Source organism: Pleurodeles waltl, chromosome 7, assembly GCF_031143425.1.
Source record: "Pleurodeles waltl isolate 20211129_DDA chromosome 7, aPleWal1.hap1.20221129, whole genome shotgun sequence".
Classification (NCBI taxonomy): domain Eukaryota; kingdom Metazoa; phylum Chordata; class Amphibia; order Caudata; family Salamandridae; genus Pleurodeles; species Pleurodeles waltl.
Genome location: NC_090446.1, coordinates 356,888,442 through 356,910,130, shown reverse-complemented (window position 1 = coordinate 356,910,130; position 21,689 = coordinate 356,888,442). Strand labels below are relative to the sequence as shown.

General features: G+C 44.0%; 1 protein-coding gene across 6 annotated transcripts in view; it reads right to left on the bottom strand.

Moving 5' to 3' along the window:
- NCOA6 (nuclear receptor coactivator 6) overlaps nt 1-21,689 on the bottom strand; it is a 535,183-nt gene that overhangs the window by 411,724 nt on the left and 101,770 nt on the right. The gene's annotated exons all lie outside the window — the stretch shown is intronic.

Here is a 21,689-nt window from a genome sequence, read left to right as displayed (position 1 = left end):
GAAGAATAAAAAAGGATCGTACAGCTACCTAAAAAAAAATTCATAAATAATTGAAGAAAGGAAAATACTCAGGGTGGTCTCTGAATCTTGCCCTATACATAATACTGAACACTAAAATAATACTAATCAATTATTAAAAAACATAAAAACTGTTGTAAAACGAGTCACTGTATAAAATCAGACATTTACACTCCAGAAAATAGCACAGATTAAAAAAAAGTTAAGAAGTCGGGCAGTGAGAAATGATGCCCTAGATTAGTCAGTTCTATTGGATAGGTTAATCAAATAGGTTGCAACTTAACATTTGTAGAATTATATGTGTTAGTAAGCTGTAAAACACTTTAGTTGTGGTAACCCACTAAACAACATACTCAGGGATACAATCTTTTATTCTCGATAGGTCTCAGTTTTAGTTAGAGTCCCAGGCTAATATGACAGAATACTGGTTTACTGGCTGCTAGACCGCTCTTCGACTGGTGGATTAGGGTCTAAAATAATCCTGCTGCGAATTTTCCATGCTGCTGCCAAATATTTAGAAACAGTGCTCACTATCAGTATGGAAGTATCATATTTGCATATTCTAAGTACACTATTGCGAGATGGCGAAAGCAGTGTTCTGCACAGAGGGGTAATCCACTTCCCTCGGGGACATTTGTACAGAGGACAAAAAAATAGGACGTGTTCAGAAGTTTCCTTACATAGGTGACAGTTTATACATTTGTCCGATGGAGAGCTATTAGTCGACCAGCCGGCCGTGAAGCTGTTGACTGCCAATGTTCCGTACCTGAATTGAAGTAATAAGGAGCGAGCACGGGCTGGTATAGGGAGGTCCAGGAAGCTTTCAGACAGAGGTACATGCTTGACCAGCAGGAACTCTGCTGTCAGCCGACCTGAACCATTTGAGCCGAGAGATTCCTCATGGATCTTTTCCCAATAATGGTCTTTGATCAGGCGTTTAGCGTTGCCAGGAATCATCTCGGGATTCTCCCAGTAATGGGATAGACTCAGTTTAGTCCATGCTGCTTTCATCTCCCTAAGCCACCGTACTTTTTCCCATCCATAACGGGGTGGCAATAGTTCTTTAACTGCTGCCCTGTAGGGTTCGAGTTCATCCGTTTTCCATAGTCTGATCCAGTACAGGAGTGGTCTTAGATATGCTATGTCTTTGATACTGTTTAGACCCAAGTCCAGTCTAAGGGGGAGCATTGGTGTGCCCTTCCCCAGTCTGGATATGTGTCTGAGAAAGTTATTTTCTTTGGTTTGAAGAGTATCCATTTGTCTGTGAGATCCCCAAAGTTCTGCTCCATACAGGGCAGCGGCACGGATTTGTGCTTTGTATATTTCAGAGATGAGGATCAGAGGGGGGCTTATTGCGGTGCTAGCTTTACGTCCTATTACTCCACATCTTTGGCTGATTGTTAGTGCCCCTTTCCTTATAGCTGGATCCCAACCGCCCTTGTCAGATAGTCTGATGCCCAGATAGTCATATTCCGTTACTCTCTCCAAGAGAATTGAATCCATCTTTGTATTTACGCTGAGCTTCTTTTTCCTGGCACTGTATATCATGAGTTTGGTTTTCTTAAGATTTATGTCTAGCCCATGGTCTCTGCAGTATACACCGAACTGGTTAACCAGATTTTGTATTCCCATGGATGATTTAGACAGGAGAATAGTGTCATCTGCATAGAGTAAGCAAGGGACTTTGGTTCCGGCCTGCTTGGGGGAATCATTTGTGCAATTTACTAAATACTTGATACAGTTATTTATGTATAAAAGAAAAAGGGTTGGGGCCAAAACACACCCCTGTCTGACTCCTCTCTCAATAGCCACTGGTTCAGTAAGATCACCATTCTTGCCATTCCTAATTTGGGCATAGGTATTCTCATGTAGTCGGGCGATAAGTTTCAAAAGGCCATGTGGGACACCCATATTGGCTAGTGTCAGCCATAACTGATTTCTAGGGACCAGATCAAACGCGGCTCTAAGATCGATAAAGACTACATAAAGGTTACCCCCTCCTACTTCTACAGTTTTCCATTTTATTGTTAGAAATCTTAGTGCCTGGTCTATGGTACTGACTGCTGGTCTGAACCCTGCTTGTAGATCAGAAATGGCATTGGTTTCCAAGATCCATTCCTCTAGACAGGACAAAATTTGCTTTGCAAAGATTTTTGGGAAGTTGTCGAGTAAGGAGATTGGGCGGTAGTTAACAGGGTTAGAGGGGTTGCCTTTCTTAAAGATGGGAACTATCTCTGCTCCCAACCAAGAGCTCGGGACAGGTGCTCCTGCAGCTATTGCATTAGAGATGAGGTTTAAATATGGGACCCAAACATCTGGGTTAGTCTTGTAGAGATCACCTGGTATTTTATCAAGGCCGGGGGCCTTTCCCCATTTCAATGAGGCAATCGCAGCCTTAGTTTCTGCCAGGGTAAATTCAATTTTGGGGGTCTCGGTAGTCATGATGTGGGTCAGTTCCCTGGCGGTAACACCGGTAGTCCCAAGATATAATCGGGAAAAATGATCGGTCCACTCTACAGGGAGTATTGAGGCGCCAGGCAAACAGTTAGGTTCGTCGCTGGCATCAGCCACCAATTTCCAAAATTTCGAGGTGTCATTTATTTTAGCAGATTCCAGGAGGGAGACCCATCTTGATTCGTCCCATTTCCTACGGGCTCTACCTTGTTCCTGTTTATAAACTTTCCTAGCTTCCCTTATACAATCTATCTGACCTCCTCTTAAAGCTCTCAGCAATTTGTGCTGTGCTTCTCTGCATGCGGCGTTGAACCATCTTGCATTACATTTCTTTTTAGGTTCTTTCGCCGACTCTTTGGTAAATAGATTTTTTAAAGAGTTAAAAAAATGTGTGTGGGCTGCTATAAGCCCACCACTATCTTCTGGAGATTGAGATATATGAACCATGTGATCAGCCAGCTGCCTATACGCCGTTGTCAAAGTGGTTGTGTCAGTGTTCAAGGATTCCCATCTAACATTTCGTCTATTGTTGGTCAGTGCGAGCTGTTGTCCGTAGGTCTTGGGACAGGAGACTTCAGGAAGGGGTAGTAAATTCCTAAGAGATAAAATCAATGGTTCGTGGTCACTTTCCTCATGTTCTACAATATTCATGTCGACCATATGGCTCCACAAGCGGATATCGAGCAAGATATAGTCTATCTGGCTCTTCTGTAACCCGCGCCTAAATGTAGGGTGGAGATTAGGGTCCGAACGGGAACGACCATTGCAAGCCCGCAAGCCATGTGCCAGTGTAATGTCCATAACCTGGTGTGATAATCTATTGATTTTTGGTCTTTTTCTTGACACCAGCTGGGGGATGCCCCAATAAGCGTCTTCATCTTTATATAGTTCCTGGGCCAGCGAGTAGGGTTCAAAAGTGGCATTAAAATCTCCAGCAATAAGAATAAAATGAGAAGGTGATTTATAGGTAAGAAAACGGTCCAAAATAGTCAATGCGTCGGACTCATGTTTGCTGCCCAGGCTCCTATTGTAGATATTAATTATTAAAAGTGATTTCTCTCTAAGAGATGGTATTGATAAACCCATTAAATCAGGGCAGCCCAAGTCAATTATTTCAATCCGACATTTAAAAGAGCAACTGAGCCATATTAGCAGGCCACCTGAGGGCCTCCCTGAATTCGCCTTAATTGCTGGGACCCAGTAACTTTTGTAACCAATTCTATATTTGGGCTCCAGTGCCCATGTTTCTTGGAAAAAGACATATTTTGTGTTCGTCTATAAATTTGCCCCATTCAGGGTTGTTCATTTTGTTCTCCAACCCTGCAATATTCCAACTAAGGATGGTATCTAGGCCGTCTATTTTGTCATGAGGAGCTTCGGCCACAGGGTTCTCTCTTGGAAATGGGGTACCGTGGGGAAATTTTATACCCTTTTCAGTCGTATTTGGGATTCCTGCTACGTTAATGCCCGGGATGTTTCTTGCCCCATCTAAATCGGGGGGTGACCTGAGCTCTTCGGATGCCTGGAGTGGAGGCGGGTCTCTGCGTTTGCTGTGATCTGGTAAGTCTGTGGCTAAGTTAATCTCTCTCTAGTTTTATTTGCCATAGTTATTTAGCCTCTTTCCCTCACAACTTCGGCAAAGACGGGCATACCAGGGATTACCAGACTCTCCCTGTATGCAAATGACTTACTGGTCTATCTCCGTGGCGAACGCAAGGATGTGGACGACATGAATATGACGCTCAGCGAGTTTAGCAGGGTCTCTGGATTAAAGGTGAACTGGGACAAGTCCAATGGGTATTCTGTCCATGCACGACCACCAGAAATAGGGAAACAGCTGCACTGGGAACCCACACCTTCTGCCACCTGTGAGTGAGGATCCATCGATCTGCCCCTCAGTTGATCGAGGGTAACACAGACAACAGTGGGTTTCCTACTCCCCACAATATGCTTCTGCCATACCCTACACCTGTCGGTTATGGATCGTGCAGGTCAGGCAAAAATTGTGTTTTTGTAGCGTCTACTCTACTTCTTCTCTTCACTCCCCATACGAATGCCCTGGGCCATATTCAAGACAAAAGACAAGTTTCACTGACTTTTGCTGTGGGACACATAGCACCACAGGCTCTCCCTGGCTGAACTTCACCCTCCCGTGGCTGAGGTGGCCTGGAGGTACCCAGCTATGAGCTATACTATTTGGCCGCACAACTGACTTGGACGACCAGGTGGAGAGATGCTCGCTGGGGGCCTCATCAGGCACTGAGTAAGGGTGTTCCTACTGATGTGGAGTGGTTACAATTGATGCTTCCTCCCCTCTGCAAAAGCCCAGACTAACATCACGCACACACTAGTGGGCACCCTTGTATATGTCTGGTCTAGACCACTACAGAGAACGTGGCTGTGGCATCCCTATGCCCGTTGCCTTCCTCTGTAGGCCTTGACAGTCCACACGGGGGCAGAAAGTTAACGGATTGGGAAGAGGCTGGGCTTGAAACATTAGCTGACCTATTCGACAATGATACATCAAGATCCCTCCAATACCTTATTGATAACTTTGGGATTCCCCAATCATTTTCTCCTATATAGGGCAGCGAGGGCCACAATTCCAGTACCATGGCACACATGCGGGGAGGAACCATCGACTCCTAAAGCACTACAGATGCACCACAATAGCCATGAATCAACATGTACTCAAAATGCCTCCTTAGTGCCTCCTGTGACTCTTCCCCAGGCCCAGGGCAAGAGCTATCTCATTGTGGTTCATTGACTTAGCGCTCATAATGGACCGTTGTCAGATAGTGACCACATGGAAAGACCCTCAAGGCCCTAATTTCAAGCGCTGGTGCACTGACTATTTGAAATGGGCCACCTGTGAAGAGGCAGCCCTACTGAGAGAAGCACTTGGCAGCTTCCGAGCCACAAAGCATGAGCAGGACTGGGACACTGACTGCAGGATTTTTCCCAGATAGATGATTTGGGCAGGATTCCCATCCCCCCACAAAGGAGAGAGAGGATGATAGAGGGTAATGAGTGAGCCACCCTTCCCGAGATAGGACTCACACCATAACCCTCTTGTGCTGAGAAAACTCTTAGATTCCCCAATACTTGAAACTGAAAACTATTCCAGCATCCCCATAACCCTCATTTTTAGGATAACAGTTACGCATTGTGAGCTTGGGTTGCACCAGAAGGGGGTATCCGAGTCCAATTTTAATAATGTTTTTCAATCAGTTGAGATGTGCATTAGTTCAGTTTATGACTGCCTAGGCTGACTAGTGTTGGTTGGCCCCATAGATTGTGACTGTCCCTGTTCTTCTTTTGCTGTCCGCAACTGAAACCTAGCTAACATTATTAATGTTGGCAGGGATTTTATACCTCGCCCAGATGGTTGTACCTTCCTTATTTTCTTGTTTTGTTCACTGTTAGCAACTGCAAGCGGTGCATGGGTTACTGTACTGCTGATGGGTTTAAATGTATTGTAAACTTGAAAAACCTTAAAAATGTGTTTTACTAGTCCTTCTACTACTTGGGAGGTGGTGTTTCAGATTTTGCAAACCTCCCTATATGCCCCATTGGGGGATTGGAAGACTGCTTTTCCTTCTGGGGTGGGGGGTCATACTTGATGCTATAGTGGGTCACCATACCACTTTATATTCCGTCATGCTGAAGTTTCAGGAGTGTACCACCCCCATGATGGGACACATTGGGGGCAAAGCCTCCAATCTGCCCATGAATGGGGCAGAAATACATAGTGCCATTGGCGGGGTGGGGGGGGGGGTCTCAGAGGAGAAGCACTAACTATTGGCCAAGTGGCTCATCCGCCCACCCTGCTAAAATAACCCTCTGCTTCGGGATCGCCATCTGATCCACTGTCATCCAACTGCACTGTGATATTAGTTCGGTGAGTATCAATGGGTTATCTTTTGCACTAAAGTGGGTAACATTTATTTATTTCTTGCAACTATAATCATGTACAACATCAAGTACTTGCCATTGAATGGCATTGGGTGAATGGGCGGCTTATGGCAAGTATGTAACATGGCACATACACTGCTGAGAGAAGGGGACATTACCCTTATTTTAACAAACTGATGTGCAAATGGATAATGCTTTGTGATTCCACTGAGAATGGCCTTAACATCTATGAAGACAGGACTGAACCCAGGAACTTTTTAATTGAGCTTCTGATGGGTCCCTATATTGACTACACGTTTTGTGGATCAGGTTGGGGTTCTTGTAAGGGGCTTTGTAGTTCGGAGTGGACGCTATGTTTTCAAGACATGGTCTCATGTCTTCACTATGGAATTGAACTCAGGAACTCAAGTGACTAATTAGTCAATTAGTAACATTCAGCAACTGGGTGCAAGGTAGTATTTATTACCCTTGCTTATTAATGCCAGACCATCTTAACTAATATATTTTTCTAATTTACTTATGTTCGTTTTTTCAGGTGGCTCCCCAACATGTATCATGATGAGATCTGGTTATCCTTTGTCAGGAAAAACCTTGTTGACAACATAACAAAATAACATATTAGAGTGACGTTGTGATAAGGCACATGGACCATTTCTGAGGATTCCATGTTGTTTGCAACATTTGCACTTGTTTACAAATTCTTTTTGTTGTTCTCCAGTCTCTTGGGGCACTGTGGCCATTCTTTCAGCTATTTATTAAATATATAATGTTACTATGTCTTTTTCATATGATTGAATCTACTAAATAATATTTGAAAATATAAAGGTGGTCTGAATTAATGTTTAAGAGGTGATGGCATTAATTGGGAATGGCTATTCAGCCATTTAAATATTAATCTTTTAATTGTTACCTATAAGGGCTATTGTTGTAACTTAGCTTTTACAAAAAGATGCAGGCACCATCCTTTCATTTGCCGATCCAAAATAGAAAAGCAGCACACAAGGGAGAGGCATACAAGGTCGAGGGCAGCACGGAGGGGGCATGTGAGAAGCACACATGCAAGAGATCAACCAGCGCACAGCGGAGGTGGGTGCAGGAGGAAGAGAAGTACATGAGAAAAACAATGAAAAAATATATACACTCTCATTGAAAGCTCTACCAAACTGAAAAGTACAATTTCCGAAAAGTAAGCAGCATAAAGACACAGGTAGAGCAGCTAGGCTCCAGGTGAAGAACAAACAACGGTGGGGGGCAAAAACAGCAGAGAATCGCACGCACGAACAAGGCAATGAATAAAAAGAAAGATAATGTAAGAGATAATAAAGTCAACCAAGGGTAAGCAATGGATGGGCTCCAAGCCCAGTGTAAGTTCACAATAGGACTTTCAGATCCAGACAGTGTGTTCTCTCCCGTAGGCTCAACCGAAAAAGAAGACGACTCAAGAGTTTGAAATCCAAGCGCTAGCACTTGAAAAGCACCACGTGCTCTTTGACACATTAGGAAATGGGTCTCGGTTAAGAAGTGAGAGGCAGTGGCAGAGCTTCAGTTTGTCAAGCAAAAGCATAATGCATTGGGAATGTTCCACTTCTGGAAAGGAGTGGCACTGAAGGTTCCTTTCAACGAGGTAACACCAAAAGCTTCAGGCCCTTACATGGTACAAAACAGGCACACAGGACTGTGAGAGACTAGACAGGTATCACAAGGCAGTTTGCCGCAGTACTGTATGGTTGGGTAGAGGCAAGGGAGCAATGGAGTGGTGTGGAGAAGGGCAGCGAGGGAAGAAAAAAAAAAGCCGGGAAGGGAGGGAGAAGCAACATATCATCTTTAGTGGGAGGGTGGACTGATGGGGCAGGTATGTGATGCAGAAAGAAGCACACGGTGTGACAGAAAAACATACACTTCCTTGCAATGCTGTAACAAAAAGGTTGTTCACTGATGTCAGCTGTGGAAAGCTACTAGCTGTCCAATAAAATGTATAAAAGTACAGGAAATAAGCAATTCTCCAGGAGTATGAAGAAAAGAAGAGGAAGGAACATCAACAAATACAAAGAAAGACATTTTGATTGACAAGAAAGCCAGCCGATGATAACCAACGTGCTGACCCAAAGCTCACTGTATGCACAGTATTGTACACAACAGGTCTTCGAGCAAGTAAGCCATTGCTGCCTAAAATTCTCATCTATATTCTTGAAGAAAGATTTGGCCAACCATCTGTCCACTAGCCACTGCTTATGGTCTCCCCTGAATAAATGTGTTATCAAAGTCAGAGCCTCCAAAGCAAGATACTACCTCAGAAGATTCATAAACTGTTCCTTTGGTAGGGACAGGATTATACTGTCTTAAACAGCAGAAAAAATCACAAATATTGTGAACATTGGTAAGAAAAACAGGTAAGAATACAGTGTTATATATGAATAAAAATTTGACAAATAGGTAAATCTGATCAATTATATATATATATATATATATATATATATATATATATATATATATGGAAAATGTCTCTTACCCAGTGTACATCTGTTCGTGGCATTAGTCGCTGCAGATTCACATGCTGTGCACATCCCGCCATCTGGTGTTGGGCTCGGAGTGTTACAAGTTGTTTTTCTTCGAAGAAGTCTTTTCGAGTCACGAGACCGAGGGACTCCTCCCATTTCGACTCCATTGCGCATGGGCGTCGACTCCATCTTAGATTATTTTCCCCGCAGAGGGTGAGGTAGGAGTTGTGTATGCTAGTAATAGTGCCCATGCAATGGAGTGAATGCGTATGTACATAATGAAGTTTTAAGTAATATATTTACAAATGTACAAATGTTTAAGATCTACTTCTAAACGGCTACAGGCTCCCGGGGAGGCGGGTGGGCGCATGTGAATCTGCAGCGACTAATGCCACGAACAGATGTACACTGGGTAAGTGACATTTTCCGTTCGATGGCATGTGTAGCTGCAGATACACATGCTGTGCATAGACTAATAAGCAGTTATCTCCCCAAAAAGCGGTGGTTCAGCCTGTAGGAGTTGAAGTAGTTTGAAATAATGTTCTTAGTAAGCTTGACCTACTGTTGCCTGTTGTGCAGTTAACACATCTACACAGTAGTGCTTGGTAAATGTATGAGGCGTAGACCATGTTGCTGCCTTACATATTTCGTTCATTGGAATATTTCCCAGAAAGGCCATGGTAGCACCTTTCTTTCTGGTTGAGTGTGCCTTTGGTGTAATAGGCAGTTCTCTTTTAGCTTTAAGATTGCAGGTTTGAATGCACTTAACTATCCATCTAGCAATGCCTTGTTTTGAAATAGGATTTCCTGTATGAGGTTTTTGAAAGGCGACAAATAGTTGTTTTGTCTTTCTAATTAGTTTTGTTCTGTCAATGTAGTACATTAGTGCTCTTTTGATGTCTAATGTATGTAGTGCTCTTTCAGCTACAGAATCTGGCTGTGGGAAGAACACTGGTAATTCTACCGTTTGATTCAAGTGGAACGGTGAGATTACTTTTGGTAAAAATTCAGGATTGGTCCGTAGAACAACTTTATTTTTGTGTATTTGAATAAATGGTTCTTGAATGGTAAATGCTTGAATCTCACTCACTCTTCTTAGAGATGTGATGGCAATTAAAAATGCAACTTTCCACGTTAAGTATTGCATTTCACAAGAGTGCATGGGCTCAAAAGGTGGACCCATGAGTCGTGTTAAGACAATGTTGAGGTTCCATGAAGGAACTGGTGGTGTTCTTGGTGGTATAATTCTCTTTAGGCCTTCCATTAATGCTTTTATGACTGGTATCCTAAATAGTGAAGTTGAGTGCGTAATTTGCAGGTAAGCTGAAATCGCCGTAAGATGTATTTTAATGGAAGAAAAAGCTAGTTTAGATTTTTGCAAATGTAGTAAGTATCCTACTATCTCTTTTGCAGATGCGTGTAAAGGTTGAATTTGATTATTATGGCAGTAATAAACAAATCTTTTCCACTTATTTGCATAACAGTGTCTAGTGGTAGGTTTTCTAGCCTGTTTTATGACCTCCATACATTCCTGTGTGAGGTCTAAGTGCCCGAATTCTAGGATTTCAGGAGCCAAATTGCTAGATTCAGCGATGCTGGATTTGAATGTCTGATCTGTTGTTTGTGTTGTGTTAACAGATCTGGTCTGTTTGGCAGTTTGATATGAGGTACTACTGAAAGGTCTAGTAGTGTTGTGTAACAAGGTTGCCTTGCCCATGTTGGTGCTATTAGTATGAGTTTGAGTTTGTTTTGACTCAACTTGTTTACTAGATATGGAAGAAGTGGGAGAGGGGGAAAAACGTATGCAAATGTCCCTGACCAGTTCATCCATAATGCATTGCCCTGAGACTGATGTTGTGGGTACCTGGATGCGAAGTTTTGGCATTTTGAGTTTTCTTTTGTTGCAAATAGATCTATTTGTGGCGTTCCCCACATTTTGAAGTAAGTGTTCAGTATTTGGGGGTGAATTTCCCATTCGTGGATCTGTTGGTGATCCCGAGAGAGATTGTCTGCTAACTGATTCTGAATCCCTGGAATAAATTGTGCTATTAGGCGAATGTGGTTGTGAATCGCCCAATGCCATATTTTTTGTGTTAGGAGACACAACTGTGTCGAGTGTGTTCCTCCTTGTTTGTTTAGGTAATATATTGTTGTCATGTTGTCTGTTTTGACAAGAGTGTATTTGTGGGTTAATATGGGTTGAAATGCTTTCAGAGCTAGAAACACCGCTAACAGTTCTAAGTGGTTTATATGAAACTGTTTTTGCTGAATGTTCCATTGTCCTTGGATGCTGTGCTGATTGAGGTGTGCTCCCCACCCTGTCATGGATGCATCTGTTGTTATTACGCATTGTGGCACTGGGTCTTGAAAAGGCCGCCCTTGGTTTAAATTTATACTGTTCCACCATTGAAGCGAGATGTATGTTTGGCGGTCTATCAACACCAGATCTAGAAGTTGACCCTGTGCTTGTGACCACTGTGATGCTAGGCACTGTTGTAAGGGCCGCATGTGCAACCTTGCGTTTGGGACAATGGCTATGCATGAGGACATCATGCCTAGGAGTTTCATTACTAATTTGACCTGTATCATCTGGTTTGGATACATGGCTTGTATTACATTTTGGAATGTTTGGACTCTTTGTGGACTTGGAGTGGCAATCCCTTTTACTGTGTTGATTGTTGCTCCTAGGTATTGCTGTGTTTGACACGGCAGAAGGTGTGACTTTGAGTAATTGATTGAGAACCTAGTTTGTGTAGGGTTTCTATGACGTAATTTGTGTGTCGTGAACACTGTTTTTGCGTGTTGGTTTTGATTAACCAATCGTCTAGGTACGGGAACACATGTATTTGCTGCCTTCTGATATGTGCAGCTACTACTGCTAGACATTTTGTAAAAACTCTTGGTGCAGTCGTTATTCCGAATGGCAACACTTTGAATTGGTAATGTATCCCTTGGAATACAAACCTTAGGTACTTTCTGTGTGAAGGATGTATTGGTATATGGAAATATGCATCCTTTAGATCCAGTGTTGTCATGTAGTCTTGTTTTTGAGCAGTGGGATTACTTCTTGTAATGTAACCATGTGAAAGTGGTCTGATTTGATGTATGTATTTAATATTTTGAGATCTAGTATAGGTCTTAGAGTTTTGTCTTTTTTGGGTATTAGAAAGTACAGTGAGTAAACTCCTGTGTTTAGTTCTTGTTTTGGTACTAATTCTATTGCCTATTTTTGGAGCAATGCTTGAACTTCTAATCCTAGAAGATTTATATGTTGTTTCGACAAACTGTGTGTTTTCGGTGGGACTGTTGGAGGGAATTCTCGAAATTCTATGCAATAACCATACTGGATAATTGCTAGTACCCAAGTATCTGTTGTTATCTCCTCCCAATGTTTGTAAAATTGGCTTAATCTTCCCCCCACAGGTGTTATGTGATGGGGATGGGTGACTTGTGAGTCACTGCTTATTTTGAGGACTTTTGGGGCTTTGGAATTTTCCTCTACCTCTTTGGAATTGTCCCCCTCTATATTGCCCCCGAAAACTTCCCCGCTGATATTGGCTTTGGTAAGTGGGCCTTGTTTGTGATGTTCTGGTTTCTGTAGGTTCTCCTCGAAACCCTCCCCTAAAAGGTGTTTTGCGAAAGGTGCCTCTGCTCTGCGGGGAGTAGAGTGCGCCCATGGCTTTTGCCGTATCAGTGTCCTTCTTGAGTTTCTCAATAGCAGTGTCGACTTCCGGCCCAAACAACTGCTGTTCATTAAATGGCATATTTAGCACGGGCTTGTTGAATTTCTGGCTTGAAACCTGAAGTGCGGAGCCATGCGTGCCTTCTTATTGTTATTGCAGTATTTACTGTCCTTGCAGCCGTATCTGCTGCATCCATTGAAGACCGTATCTGATTATTAGAGATACTTTGTCCTTCTTCCACCACTTGTTGTGCTCTTTTTTGGAACTCCTTGGGTAAGTGTTCTATCAAATGTTGCATCTCATCCCAGTGTGCTCTGTCATATCTTGCCAAAAGCGCTTGTGAATTGGCAATGCGCCATTGGTTTGCTGCTTGTGCTGCAACCCTTTTGCCTGCAGCATCAAATTTGCAACTCTCTTTGTCTGGAGGTGGTGCGTCTCCCGAGGTATGAGAGTTTGCTCTCTTACGAGCTGCCCCAACAACTACTGAGTCTGGAGTTAACTGCGTTGTAATATAAACAGGATCTGTTGGCGGTGGCTTGTATTTTTTCTCCACTCTTGGAGTTATGGCTCGGCCTTTAACAGGATCTTGAAAGATTTGTTTTGAATGTTTTAGCATTCCTGGGAGCATCGGAGTGTTACAGGTTGTTTTTCTTCGAAGAAGTCTTTTCGAGTCACGAGACCGAGGGACTCCTCCCTTTCGGCTCCATTGCGCATGGGCGTCGACTCCATCTTAGACTGTTTTCCCCGCAGAGGGTGAGGTAGGAGTTGTGTATATAGTAAAAGTGCCCATGCAATGGAGTGAGTATGTAGTACATAATATGTATAAAAAATATTATATATTTCCAAATTTATAAATGTACAAGTTTCATCAACTTATAACGGCTACAGGCTCCCGGGGAAGCGGGAGGGCGCATGTGAATCTGCAGCGTCTCATGCCACGAACAGATGTACACTGGGTAAGTGACATTTTCCGTTCGATAGCATGTGTAGCTGCAGATACACATGCTGTGCATAGACTAGTAAGCAGTTATCTCCCCAAAAGCGGTGGCTTAGCCTGTAGGAGTTGAAGTTGTTTGAAATAATGTTCGTAATACAGCCTGTCCTACTGTGGCTTGTTGTGTTGTTAACACAACTACACAGTAATGTTTTGTGAATGTATGAGGCATAGACCATGTGGCTGCCTTACAGATTTCTGTCATAGGTATATTTCCTAGAAAGGCCATTGTGGAGCCTTTCTTCCTAGTGGAGTGCGCCTTTGGCGGAATAGGCAGATTTCTTTTTGCTTTAATATAGCAGGTCTGAATACATTTCACTATCCATCTGGCAATGCCTTGTTTGGATATAGGGTTACCTGCATGAGGTTTTTGGAAAGCTACAAACAATTGTTTTGTCTTGCGAAAATTGTTTTGTTCTATCAATGTAATACATTAATGCTCTTTTGATGTCTACCGTATGTAAGGCTCTTTCGGCTACTGAGTCTGGTTGTGGAAAAAAGACTGGGAGTTCCACTGTTTAGTTTAGGTAGAACGGTGATATAACTTTTGGTAAGAACTTTGGATTTGTCCGGAGAACCACTTTATGTTTATGTATTTGTATAAAGGGTTCTTGTATAGTGAATGCTTGAATTTCACTTACCCTTCTAAGAGATGTGATAGCTATTAGGAAGGCTACTTTCCAGGTTAAGTATTGAATCTCACAAGAGTGCATGGGTTCAAATGGTGGACCCATGAGTCGTGTTAATACAATATTGAGGTTCCACGAGGGAACTGGTGGTGTTCTTGGGGGTATGATTCTCTTTAGACCCTCCATAAATGCTTTGATGACTGGGTTTCTAAAGAGTGATGTTGAATGTGTAATCTGCAGATAGGCAGATATTGCAGTGAGATGTATTTTGATAGAAGAAAATGCTAGGTTTGATTTTTGTAAGTGTAATAAATAGCTTACGATGTTTTTTGCAGAAGCGTGTAGTGGTTGAATTTTATTATGATGGCAATAATAAACAAATCTTTTCCATTTGTTTGCGTAACAATGTCTTGTAGTAGGTTTTCTAGCTTGCTTAATGACCTCCATACATTCTAGTGTAAGGTCTAAATGTCCAAATTCTAAGACTTCAGGAGCCAGAGTGCTAGATTGAGCGTTGCTGGATTCGGGTGTCTGATCTGTTGCTTGTGTTGAGTTAACAGATCTGGTCTGTTTGGTAGTTTGATATGAGGTACTACTGACAGGTCTAGTAGTGTTGTGTACCATGGTTGGCGAGCCCAGGTTGGTGCTATCAGTATTAGTTTGAGTCTGTTTTGACTCAATTTGTTTACAAGATAAGGAAGGAGTGGGAGAGGGGGAAAAGCGTAGGCAAATATCCCTGACCAACTCATCCATAATGCATTGCCCTTGGACTGAGGGTGTGGATACCTGGACGCGAAGTTTTGGCATTTCGCGTTTTCTTTTGTTGCGAATAGGTCTATTTCTGGTATTCCCCAGCGTAGAAAGTAAGTTTGTAGTATCTGGGGATGAATTTCCCATTCGTGTGTTTGTTGGTGATCTCGACTGAGATTGTTGGTTAACTGGTTTTGAATCCCTGGGATTTACTGTGCTATTAGGCGAATGTGATTGTGAATCACCCAATGCAAAATCTTTTGTGCTAAGAGACACAGTTGTGATGAGTGTGTCCCTCCCTATTTGTTTAGGTAAAACATTGTTGTCATGTTGTCTGTTTTGACAAAAATGTGTTTGTGGGCTATTAGCGGTTGAAATGCTTTCAATGCTAGAAACACTGCTAACAGCTCTAAATGATTTATATGCAGTTGCCTTTGTTGAACGTCCCATTGTCCCTGTATACTGTGCTGGTTGAGGTGTGCTCCCCACCCTATCATGGAAGCATCTGTTGTGATCACGTATTGAGGCACTGGGTCTTGGAATGGCCGCCCTTGGTTTAAATTTATAGGATTCCACAATTGAAGCGAGGAGTGTGTTTGGCGGTCTATCAACACTAGATCTTGAAGTTGACCCTGTGCTTGTGTCCATTGTGTGGCTAGGCATTGTTGTAAGGGATGCATGTGTAGTCTTGCGTTTGGGACAATGGCTATGCATGAAGACATCATTCCTAGGAGTTTCATTACAAACCTCACTTGATAGTGTTGGTTTGGGTGCATGTTTAGTATTACATTTTGGGAGGCTTGTACCCTTTGTGGACTTGGAGTGGCAATCCCTTTTTGTGCGTTGATTGTTGCTCCTAAGTATTGTTGAACTTGACATGATTGTAGATGTGATTTTTGGTAGTTTATAGAGAACCCTAGTTTGTGAAGGGTTTCTAGACGTATTTTGTGTGTAGAAGACACTATTGCTGAGTGCTGGTTTTTATTAACCAATTGTCTAAGTAAGGGAATACGTGCATGTGCTGCCTCCTGATATGAGCAGCTACTACTGTAAGGCATTTTGTGAATACCCTTGGGGCTGTTGTTATGCCGAACGGTAACACTTTGAATTGGTAATGCACACCTTGGATTACAAACCTCAAGTATTTCCTGTGGGAAGGATGTATGGGTATGTGGAAAAAAGCATCTTTGAGATCTAATGTTGACATGTAGTCCTGTTGTTTGAGCAAGGGAATCACGTCTTGAAGTGTCACCATGTGAAAGTGATCTGATTTGATGTAAAGATTTAGTGTTCTGAGGTCTAATATGGGTCTCAGTGTTTTGTCCTTTTTTGGAATTAGGAAATACAGGGAGTAAACACCTGTTCCTTTTTGGTGGTTGGGTACTAATTCTATTGCTTCCTTTTGTAACAGATCTAAGTGTTGTTTGGACATGTTGTGTGCTCTTGGAGGCACATCTGGTGGCAAATGTAGGAATTCTATGCAATAACCATGTTGGATAATGGCTAGGACCCACGCGTCTGTAGTTATGTGTTCCCAGTTGTGGTAATAATCTGAGAGTCTCCCCCCCACTGGTGGGGGTTTGTGACGTTGAAGTCACTGTTTAGTTTGTGGGGTTTTTGGGCTCTGGAATTTCCCTCTTGTTTTAGGGAACGGTCCACCCCTATATTGTCCTCAAAAACCTCCTCTCTGATATTGGCCCTGACATGTGGGTCTGACTTGTGAGGTGGAAGGCTCTGTGGTCTGGGCCCGAAACCCCCCTCTAAAGTGCGGCTTCCTAAAAGTGCCTCTGCTTTGTGGGGAGTAGAGTGCGCCCATGGCTTTGGCCGTGTCAGTGTCTTTCTTCAGTTTTTCTATCTCTGTATCCACCTCCGGCCCAAGCAATTGCTGTTCGTTAAAAGGCATATTCCGCACAGCCTGCTGGATTTCTGGCTTAAATCCAGAGGTGCGTAGCCACGCGTGTCTCCGAATGGTTACCGCCGTGTTTACTGTCCTGGCCGCCGTGTCTGCTGAGTCCATAGCTGACCTTATTTGGTTGTTGGAGATAGTTTGGCCCTCCTCGACAACCTGTTGGGCACGTTTCTGGAACTCTTTGGGAAGGTGTTGAATGAGATGTTGCATTTCATCCCAATGTGCCCTGTCGTATCTTGCCAGTAGAGCTTGCGAATTGGCAATTCGCCATTGATTGGCTGCCTGTGCTGCCACCCTCTTGCCTGCTGCATCGAATTTCCAACTTTCTTTGTCGGGCGGTGGTGCATCTCCAGAAGTTTGTGAGTTTGCAGTATTTCGGGCTGCTCCTACTACCACCGAATCAGGAGTTAACTGTTGGGTGATGTACACAGGGTCAGTAGGGGAGGCTTATATTTCTTTTCCACCCTAGGCGTGATGGCTCTGCCTTTGACTGGGTCCTGAAACATCTGTTTGGCGTGTTTTAACATGCCTGGCAGCATTGGCAAGCTTTGGTATTGGCTGTGCGTGGATGACCGGGTGTTGAACAAGAAGTCATCTTCTATGGGCTCTGCATGCAATGCTACATTATGAAATGTAGCTGCCCTGGAAACCACCTGCTTGTAAGCAGTACTGTCCTCAGGAGGTGAAGGTCTTGCCGGGTAGCAATCAGGACTATTGTCAGAGACCGGTGCATCAAACAAATCCCATGCATCCGGGTCATCTTGGCTCGTCCCTGTGTGCGTTGGTGACTGCATCATTGGGGGTGTTGCTACCGGGGACAAATGTGGCGACTGTATTGGTGATTGTTGTGGCAAAAATTGTGGTGGTGTTTTCTCTTTTGCCACTTTCGTCTTTGGCTGCATTTCCACCTCTTGGAATGCGAGCTTCTGCTTCATTTTGATTGGAGGAAGAGTTCTGAATTTCCCCGTGTTCTTTTGGATAAGGAGTCTCCTTTGGGTATGGTCAGGCTCTCCCATGCCCAGCTCTTGTTCAAATCTGTGGCCTTGTAAGTGTGTGGAAAGGCCTTGTTCCTCTGTAGAGGAGCTTTGTTTTGGCTCCGAGGATGCTTGTTTCGGCACCGAAATCTTTTCGACAGTCTTTTTCGGCTCAGAGGAAACCTTTTTGACTTTCGGTGTGCCGAACTCTCGGTGTCGAGTCTGTTCGGAGACGGTATCTCGACCGGAGTCGGATGTTTTTGGCTGCTGGGAGGCCTTTTTCGGTGTTGATGTTTGGTCACTGTGTTTTCGGGTAAAGCCATGGCCTGTCCGCGGTGGCGTCCCCCTTGGCCTTCATGATTTTAGAGTGAATTTTTGCCTGGGCTGGTTTACTCACGGTTTGCTGCGTCTTCGGATGCTCACTCTCGGACTCGTCTGAGTCCGAATCTCGAATGGATAATGTCTCCTCTTCTTCGAAGCCGGTTTGTCCGGCCGGTGTCGACGCCATCTGAAGTCTTCGAGCTCTATGATCCTGCAGTGTCTTCTTGGATCGAAATGCCCGACAGGCATCGCAAGTATCCTCTTTGTGTTCGGGGGACAAACACAGATTACAGACCAAGTGTTGGTCTGTATAAGGATACTTAGCGTGGCAGTTGGGGCAGAAGCGAAAGGGGGTCCGCGTCCATCTCCAAAGCTCATGGAATGGTCGGGCCGACCAGGCCCCGCCGAGGAGTGGAAGCCCCAAAGGGCTGCCGGAGCTCTTCTTTCTTCGGTGTCTATGTGCTAGCACTAACCTGGTCCCGAGCGCAAACAATACCGTCAAATTTTCCGAGGGATAACTAGCTTTTCCAAACCGAAACATGGAGCGAAGAGGAACACGTCCGAACCCGATGGCGGAAAGAAAACAATCTAAGATGGAGTCGACGCCCATGCGCAATGGAGCCGAAAGGGAGGAGTCCCTCGGTCTCGTGACTCGAAAAGACTTCTTCGAAGAAAAACAACTTGTAACACTCTGAGCCAACACTAGATGGCAGGATAATGCACAGCATGTGTATCTGCAGCTACACATGCCATCGAACATATATATATATTTTCTTTTTCCACAAAAAAAAAAAAAAGGTTACAGTGACGTCAAAAACATAGAACCAAAGAAATTCACCTTTTATAATTAGAGATATCTCAGGTAACTATAACTCGCGCTCCCCCCAACTTGTGCAAAGTTTTTTCGCCAACATTTTTACTGCAAATATTACACTGATATTATCAATGATGTTATGAAAGATGTCTTGGGTGCTGCATCTTGTGGGGTAATTAGAAGTGCATGGCAAGGGTGGGAGTTATAGTTAACTAGGGGCATGAGTTTTAGTTACTTGAGATAACTATATGGGAAACAACGAGGAAGGGAAAAAGGAAAAAGCGCCACCAAGGGAGAAAGTAGAAAGCTGTAAGAGTGAGCTGACGGGACAGGGAGTGGCTTATATGGATTGAAAAGGCCCGAGATGGGGCTTCATGTTTACGCCGCCTCAATATTCTGTGTTACCAAATTTAATTGCAGCAGCTGCGTGTTTAAGAGAAGGGCTTTGGGCACTGGCACGTTTTTATTTACAAAGTAAGCACTGACTATAACAGATACATTTCTATGGTTTTGTACGTTTAAAATGTGAGCCTAGCTATAAGGTCCCTCTAACCATTTTTTTCAAAAATGAAATTCTATATATTTTTTTTTTTAATCTATTCTCTAACTAGAACGTCCTAGTAACCTTTGTTTTTTTTTCATTGACTGTCTATGTTTTTTAACGTAAAGTAATTTCCATTACTATACATTAATCCAACCACCACCACACAACGAAAGGCCATGCAAGGCGGCGATTGGACACGCCAACCCCACTAAACACCAAATCCGATGCTGCACAACGCCATTGGCCATGACGCAGGCCCCCTCCCCCTGGGCCGGCATTAATATGCTTTTTTTTTTTTTTTTTGGAGGGGGCCGCATGGCTCTCCTGCCCGGGCCGATCTTGGCCTCAGGGACCCCATTCCTCCCCAGAGCTCGGAGTTCTAAATGTTTTTTTTTGGGGGTGTGGTCCACGAAGCCTCTCCTGGCCTAAACATTTTGTATTTTTTTGGAGTGAGGGGGCCGCGCAGCCTCCCCCTCCCAGGCTGATCTCGGACCCAGGGACCCCACCCCCCATTTGACCTGGCCATGTCACCTGGGTGACCCCCCAGTTACCACTGGTGGGGATCACGGGGGGAGCCTGAAGGTCACCACGGTCACAGCTGGCTCCGTACAACGTGCGGGAGCCAGCATTGCTGTCACAGAGAGGGAGCTGCTAAACATGCAGCTCTCTCTCTGTGATAACAATTGTCTCCTCTGTTTCCCTGCCTGCATCATGGCAGGCAGGGAAGCAGAGGAAACCTCTGCTTCCAGCAAGTGAGAGCTGTTTGACAGCTCTCACTTGCTGCAACAGGAGTGTTTGCTCGGACCTGGGGGAAGCTGTCAAAGCACCCTGGGACATAGCAGGAGCCGGCCCTGGGGGTGATGGTCTCTAGGGCCATCACTGACTCCTCGAGGGGGGCAGCACGGCCCCCCTCCAACTCATACAGCACTGGGGAGGTGGTGGTCCCCGGAACTGCGGAGGGGGAAGGCAGCCACCTGCATATCGTTACAAGTTCTGTCTCAGGGAGCAGGCAGTTCCCTCCACATTCCACGTGCCGATCCCTGGGGCAGTGGGGCGGTTCCCTCCACATTCCACTACAAATTGTGCCCACATAAAGGTGGAACGTGGCCCCCGTCACTTCATTAAGATGTTAGCCCCATGGAGGTGTCAGTCAATTCATGACGTGAAGCTCCCAAAGCCAACACAAGCGCTTTAAAAGTAATATGCTGTTCCACCAACAGCCAATGGAATTGTCTCAGATGTGGAAGGATAGGGTGGTGCCTTGTAACTCTCCGGATTAATCTTAACTGTGCATTCTGATTTTACTGAAGTCTGCGTATCGAATACGCCAGAAGACTATGGTAGAGTCTGCCTTGAGTAGTCCAGGCAGGACGTAACCAAAGAATGAAAAACTATTTTCCTTATATCTTAAGGGACCAAGGCAAGAAACTTCTTTATAGTTTTCATCTTAAGAAAACAGACAGACGAAGTGTGTGTATTTTGTACGCATAATAGAGAGTGTAATCATAGATGATGACTAGATTTCTAACTAACGAGGTAGGATTAGGGGGAATGTTAAGTTCAGTAGGCAACCAGAGGGAGGGATGCAGGGTTACTGTGGTGAAAAAAACAAAACTTTGTTGGAATTAAGTCTTAAACAATTTACAATCATCCATTCAAGAGACCCCTTTAAGACATTCTTTAAAATTATGATAAGCTGCCTCCATATTATGTTGGAAGGAGAAAAGCGGCTGGTTGTCATCAGCGTAAGACACTACCTTGACACCTGTTGTTGGTACACTAGCACATCCAAGAGCTCGATTACAATAAGGTGCTGTTGCTTGCAACATTCAGATTTATTTGGGTATATATTAATTGCATCCTTGAATATCAAGTTTGCAATAACCAATGCTTGTTAAATGTCTAATTTATCATAACCAATGCTTGTTGATTATGCACATTGTATCCCACCTACTAACCTTGTGCCAACTGTAACTGCCAAAACATGTGCTCTTCACAATGTGATCTGTATTGAACATGTGCCACAATCAGGAGGATAAGTGATAATTTCCTTAACAAGCAACCAACTGCCTTTCCACCTTCTCCAACTGTAACAGCCAAAGCATGTGCTCCACACAATATGGCCTGTAGTGAACATGTGCCACAATCAGGAGGGACATGTACCACAATCAGGAGGATAATTGCTC